Raw genomic sequence first — 6,000 nt, forward strand, 5'->3', positions numbered from 1 at the left:
TTCGGATGGGATCACTCATCACCGAGATCCTCAAGGATCATAAGATCAGCTTCAAAGGTGAAGAAAGTGTAATGGGAACAGAAATCACTGTCGAGATCCTCGCTGGACTAGCACACAACCTTCCTTTCAAATCCAAATCAAAGAAAGGAAAGGACACTCTGATTGAAGATGAAGAGGAGGTCGAGCTGCCCAGTAAAGGGAAAAAGAGAAGAGTAGACATGTCAGCTGCACCAAAAGCTATGCCGGCACTCCAAACAGCCAAAAGAATTAAAGTGGCACTAGCCAAACCCTCTCAAGCTGAGTCAGCTAAGAAGAAAGCTGACCCTCCTAAGCCTTCCCAAAAATGACCCGCTGCTGTCCAAGAGATTGAGGATGAGCATGAGGAAACTGAGCCACCCCTAAAGAGGAAGAAGGCTTCTGGAGATACACCATTGAACGTAATTCCTCTAGGTTTTGCTGTTCCAAAGGACTCCTTCTTCATGCGAGCTCAGGAAACTAATAATATTGAAACCACCCAACATACTCAACTTCAAAAGTTTGTCTCTGCTGAGAAGACAAAGAAAAATGCACCGAGCAACTCAACTGCTAAAGAACTTGTTACTGAGCCAGAAATTGAGTCCCCTGTTGACACCACGACTATTGAAGAACAGGCTGAGGATGTCCAAAACGTCATCTCTGTTGACCAAACCCCGTCTCCAAAACTATCCAAAGATTGCAGTGATAAGAGATTCAAAAGGAAATCACGCAAACCACTCGTGTTTGATATACTAGATGACTCCCCTCTGCGTGATCCTATTGTTAACTTGACTGACTTGGAGTTCAACTTCTTCTCCAAACCAATTACAAAGCCCTCGCCAGTCAAAGAAAAACAAGCCTCTGTTTTTTGCAGTCAGGAATATGCCGAAGCTGACGCTCCTCAAGGTCAGAAGTCTGCCAACACCGCTGCTCATGCCTCAACTGAGCAAGTGATCGAAGAACCTGCTGTTCAAGAAAATGAACAAGTATTTGAGAAAACTCCTGCTCAGGACAATCTCGAGCTGACTCCTCCACAAGTCAATACTCAGCTCCAGAATGATACTGAGCAGGTAGATAATGCTGCTGCACAACTCAATCCTCCTACTGAGCAGTCAGCAAACCAGTCAGCACCTACTGCTGGCCTCAACACGGAGTCTGCCACTCCCATTGCTCAACCTTCACTTCATCAAGAGGGCACCTCCATTCATGGTGAGCAATCAAATATCCAAACACCTGCTGCCAACCAGAATTTAGTCCCTGAAATTCCATCAGCTGATCCACTGAGCTTCCTTACAACTTCCACCTCTGGAAAAAGAATCCTACAAGCTGCTCAAGAACTGATCGCGGACATACAACACACTCATGCCTCTGATGCTGAGTATCATTCTGCTGAGCCTACTAAACTGAGCACCATAACGCAACTTCTGACTGAACTCAAAAGTCTTAAGGAGCTTTTGTGTGTGCTAACCGATATGGTTGCTCAACAGCCAAAGCAGGAGTTTGCTACAAAGATGGACAACCTTCATCTGCACATGGTGCACCACATGGATACTATTGAAGGTAAGCTGAATGCCCTATCTGCTGCAAACTCCGGTGTAGCTCAGTCGGCACAAGTAGCTCAGGTCTTCACTCAACTCAATACTAAGCTGACTGTCACTAGAGACTTGGTTTCCTCTTCCTCTCAATGCACTATAGAGCAAATCGCTGAAGCTATTTGTATGCTCAGCTTATCTAGAGAAGAGATGAAAACCGACCAGGCGAAGTCATCGGAAATCTTCCAACTCGCCAAGACCACCTATCAACATGTCACACATCAATCCAATCAGCGCCATCACTATGATGCTGCACTGCTCAGGATGTACCATCAGTCCTACGCCAAAATGACGGACTCCATTACTTGGATGGGCAAGTAAATTGAGTTCATACTCAGTGTCATCAGCTCCTATATGGACAATCCAGCGTCCAACATGACTGGTGGTATACAAGTGTTTGAAGGCCTTAAGCACAGTACGAGTCAACTCCAACAGTATTCAACCTTGCCAACTCGTGCTGTTGATCAAGGGAAGTTTTATGCTGCTGTCCCTCAGCCCATTGATGCTAGCAAAATGGGGGAGAAAAACAAACAACCGGCAGAAGGAACTCAAAAGAAGAAACATCCTGGTTCCACTTCTGATGTCCCTCCCAGCACACAGCCTCAGCAATAAGATACAACAAAGTCCAGTCAGCAAACCAAACCCAAAATGAACCAAGTTTCTGTCAACATTAGACGATAACTTGTGTAAACTTAGTGTTTGCTGCTGACATGTTTCTTGCTTTGCTGAGTTAATATATTATCGTATCTTCTCTTAAACATCTGTGTTATCTGTTTATCGCTTTATGCTTATCTATTGTGTTGATCTAGATTCATGACCTGTCTCACATGTCTTCTTATTCAAACTCTTTGAACAAAGTAACTAAAGCTTGTAAACATAAAAATTAATCAAGTATTTGGCCACTGAGTAAAACTACTCAGCCTCAACTAATTCACTCAGCCTACTCTGATATCTGAACTTAATCTTCCGCTTAACTTAATATCGAAACTGAGTAAAGTCAAAATGTTCCAAGTACTGACCTTACTCTGAAAACTGACTTTAGACTTACTTGATTAAACCTTGAAATGTTTAAAGTAAAACTAAGTCAGTAGTTCAACCCTTACGGGGGAGAATCTTAAGAAGTTAAGAAAAGGTCAACCATCATGGGGGAGCTCAACACTGAGTTCCTTATTGAATATTTTTGCCAACATCAAAATGTGGGAGTTTGTTGGAACACCTTTCCACATGATTTTGATTTGACAAAATTATTTAACAAAAATTAAAACTCCATGATAAAAATATTCCAAATTAAATTTAAATGCTTTGATTTATTCGTACTAATGTGTTTGTTCAATGTTGAGTTATCTAATCTATAACACATTAAGTTGTAAGGCCCAAAGGCCCACAAGAGAAAGTCAAGCCCAAGTCAACGAATCAATGCCTCACGGCCCAAGCAGATCAAAACGCAGTTTGTACTGAGTAAAACGCAAGCCCAGCAATGAGAAGGATCGAGAAGCCTTCGACCAAAAGCTTCAAGACGAAGCTGCTGAGTTGAGCGACAAGAAAGTCAGGTCAGCGGCTGACCTGAATAAACTTGAAGACAAAGTATTTCTACTTCGGGTAAAGTTCAGAAGATGCAGAAAGCTATCTAGAAGACTTTACCATAAATGTGGAAACATTCTGTCCTGTCTGACGGAAAGCTGCTGAGCACTGCCAAAGACAGAAGATACAAGAATTTGATTGGTCGAGGACGCTGAGCACGTACTGAGTGAAAGTGACAGGAAGCCGTTTCCCTCCAACGGTTATTTCGAAATTCGAAAGTGTCACTATAAATAGGCCACTCAAACGCTTCATTCGATGCAGATCTTCAATTAAGTCGAAACGCTGACCAAATTATTATTCGAAGTTCTGTGAGAAAAGCAAAGCAAATCTTACACCAATTCCAATTCTGTGTAAAAGTCTAGAGTGATCTAAATCATCTAAAGTGTCTTAGCAATTGTTGTTTAGGACAAACAAACATTTATCATTTCTAGAAGTATAGAAAGGAGAAGCTGAGTACTCGGTTATAGTACTCAGCAGTAGAAATAGGAGTGAGTAGAGGTATAGAGGAAGGTACTCTTGTATACTCAGCTTTCTATTGTAAAAGGTTTGTGCTCTACCTTTAAAGAGCTCAGTAGAGGATTCCAAAAAGCTCGGAAGGAATTCCGGAGACTGGACGTAGGTGGAGAGGCCGAACCAGGATACGTCTGCTGAGTAATATCTTTCTAACCTTTATCTCCTTGAATTATTGCTTGCTATAACACTGCCTAGTTAAACACTAAAAAGAACATAATCTGAGTTGAGTGAACTGAGAAGCTGAGTTTAGGAATAGACTCAAGTGCTATCTCCTGACTCAAGAACAGATTCAGACTTAGTCACCTGTTGACTAAGCTTGTATCTGAAACTTACTCAGTACCATCGTGCTAAAAGACTTCGAGCAAGTCTAAGTTCAACATTAACAGTCAGCCTAACATGAAAAATTTGGAATAGTTCCTATCCCCCCTGGAACTAATCTTGTCACGTTACACGGGACCAACAACCTATTTGTTGAAAGCCTTAGTGAGTTACTCATCTTCTTTAACGATTATTTAATGCTAGCTTTGGTTTATTTTTATTTTTTATATTTATTTATTCTTTATTTTATTTACAGTTAAACTTCATTCTCTTAATAGGTGCCATATGTTGATGCAAAAGTTGATTTTGCCCATATATTTCCTGCCCTGATTACTCTTGGTTCTATCAAAGTTTAGATGTAAAGTATGCTAGAATAGATGCATTTGGAGATGTCGCGCAACCATTAAAAAATGACATGGTAAATGGTAAATGTTTACCCTTAAGCTGTATTTACAATTTTGAAGGAGCAGTTTATATGCTTAACTCATCAAAATTGTGGTATTTCAGATTGTTGGTAGAATATATGTTCAAATGGGTGCTTTTCTTGAAGATGGATCCCATGATGCTACTATTGGTGTTGTCCGCTCACTATTAGTTGCAGTACCTCATATAACATATAGACTTAGAGACTATATCCTTAACTAAGCTTGACAGAATCAATTTCAGAATTGTGTTAAATATTATTTTGTATTAAGATAGTGGGGAAATGTTGTTCATTATGTACCATTATTAAGTCAAATCTCATAGAGATGTTTTTTTTAATAAAAATGTAGTTAGATTCATTCAACGTGCTTATTTATGAAAATGTTGTTATACCAAGGAAATAATAATATGCAATTGTCGCAATTTATAGACGATATTTCAGTTGCAAAATGTCGTTGAATTTGGGATGTAATGGATTTTTATGTAGCTAGACGTTTATAATTAAATGTCATCAATTTGGAGACACTTTTAAATTAAAGTGTCATGGTATTCAAGACGCTATCAATATTTTCTGAAGCAAAATAATGACATAACAAGTATTTTGTGTCGTTTACTTTGCGACGCTTTATTAAAATGTAGTGAAACTTTTTGAAATTGAAAATAAATAATATAAAAAAAATCACGACGCGAAAAATATAAGCGTTGGAAACATGACAACGCTTGTATGCGGTATGTCATCGGATTGGATTTACCTACACAATGTTTTATGCGTCGTTAAATTTAACGACACGCGATTTAATGACGCTTACGATGACGCTTTGAAAAGCGTGGGTAAGTATTTAGAGACGTTGAAAAGCGTTGTTAAACCTTAAATTTTAACATCGTAATAGATCCTTTTTTTGTAGTGGATAGAAAACAAAGATATAGTGATGTGGTACACAATGGGTGTAAATCATGTACCATATCAAGAAGATTTTCCCGTGATGCCAACATATTACACTGGATTTGAGCTCCGGCCAGCTAATTTCTTTGATAGAAATCCGGTGCTGAAAGTCAAACCACCTCTAAAGTCCACAAACTGCTCTTGTTAGATTACAGAAGAGATAAAAAAAAGGTAAAAATTTAGTCTTATAGTAATTGATGGAGAGTGGATTTAACTTTTCACGTATTAAATATTATAATCTTAAGTTTAATATTTATTAGACAGTGCAATTTTAAATCTCATTAAAGGAACATGATTTTTTTTTACATGCAATTGCATGTTCTGGTCATCCTCCAACCTTGAACTTTAGATTTGAAATTATATATGTTTTGTTAATGAAAAAAAACTCATTTTCTATCAATCAGTACATCTTTTGTTAATGAAAAAATAACTCACTTTCCATTAATGAATACATCTCTTGTAAAAAACACAATTTTCATTAATGAAGTTTGAAATTGCACCGTTTGGTAAGCGTTAGATTTAAGATTATATTATTGTGTACGTGAAAACTAAATTCACTCTCCTCAAATAATCATAAAGCTAAATTTATACCTTATCTCATCGAAAAAAATAAAG

General features: G+C 38.4%; 1 pseudogene; it reads left to right on the plus strand.

Annotated features, from left to right (window-relative positions):
- The window catches only part of LOC136217413 (amine oxidase [copper-containing] alpha 2, peroxisomal-like), a 77,381-nt pseudogene extending 71,848 nt beyond the window's left edge, over positions 1-5,533 (plus strand).
- The last annotated feature ends 467 nt before the right edge of the window (positions 5,534-6,000 follow it).

The sequence above is a fragment of the Euphorbia lathyris genome, chromosome 2 (genome assembly GCF_963576675.1).
Source record: "Euphorbia lathyris chromosome 2, ddEupLath1.1, whole genome shotgun sequence".
Lineage (NCBI taxonomy): Eukaryota > Viridiplantae > Streptophyta > Magnoliopsida > Malpighiales > Euphorbiaceae > Euphorbia > Euphorbia lathyris.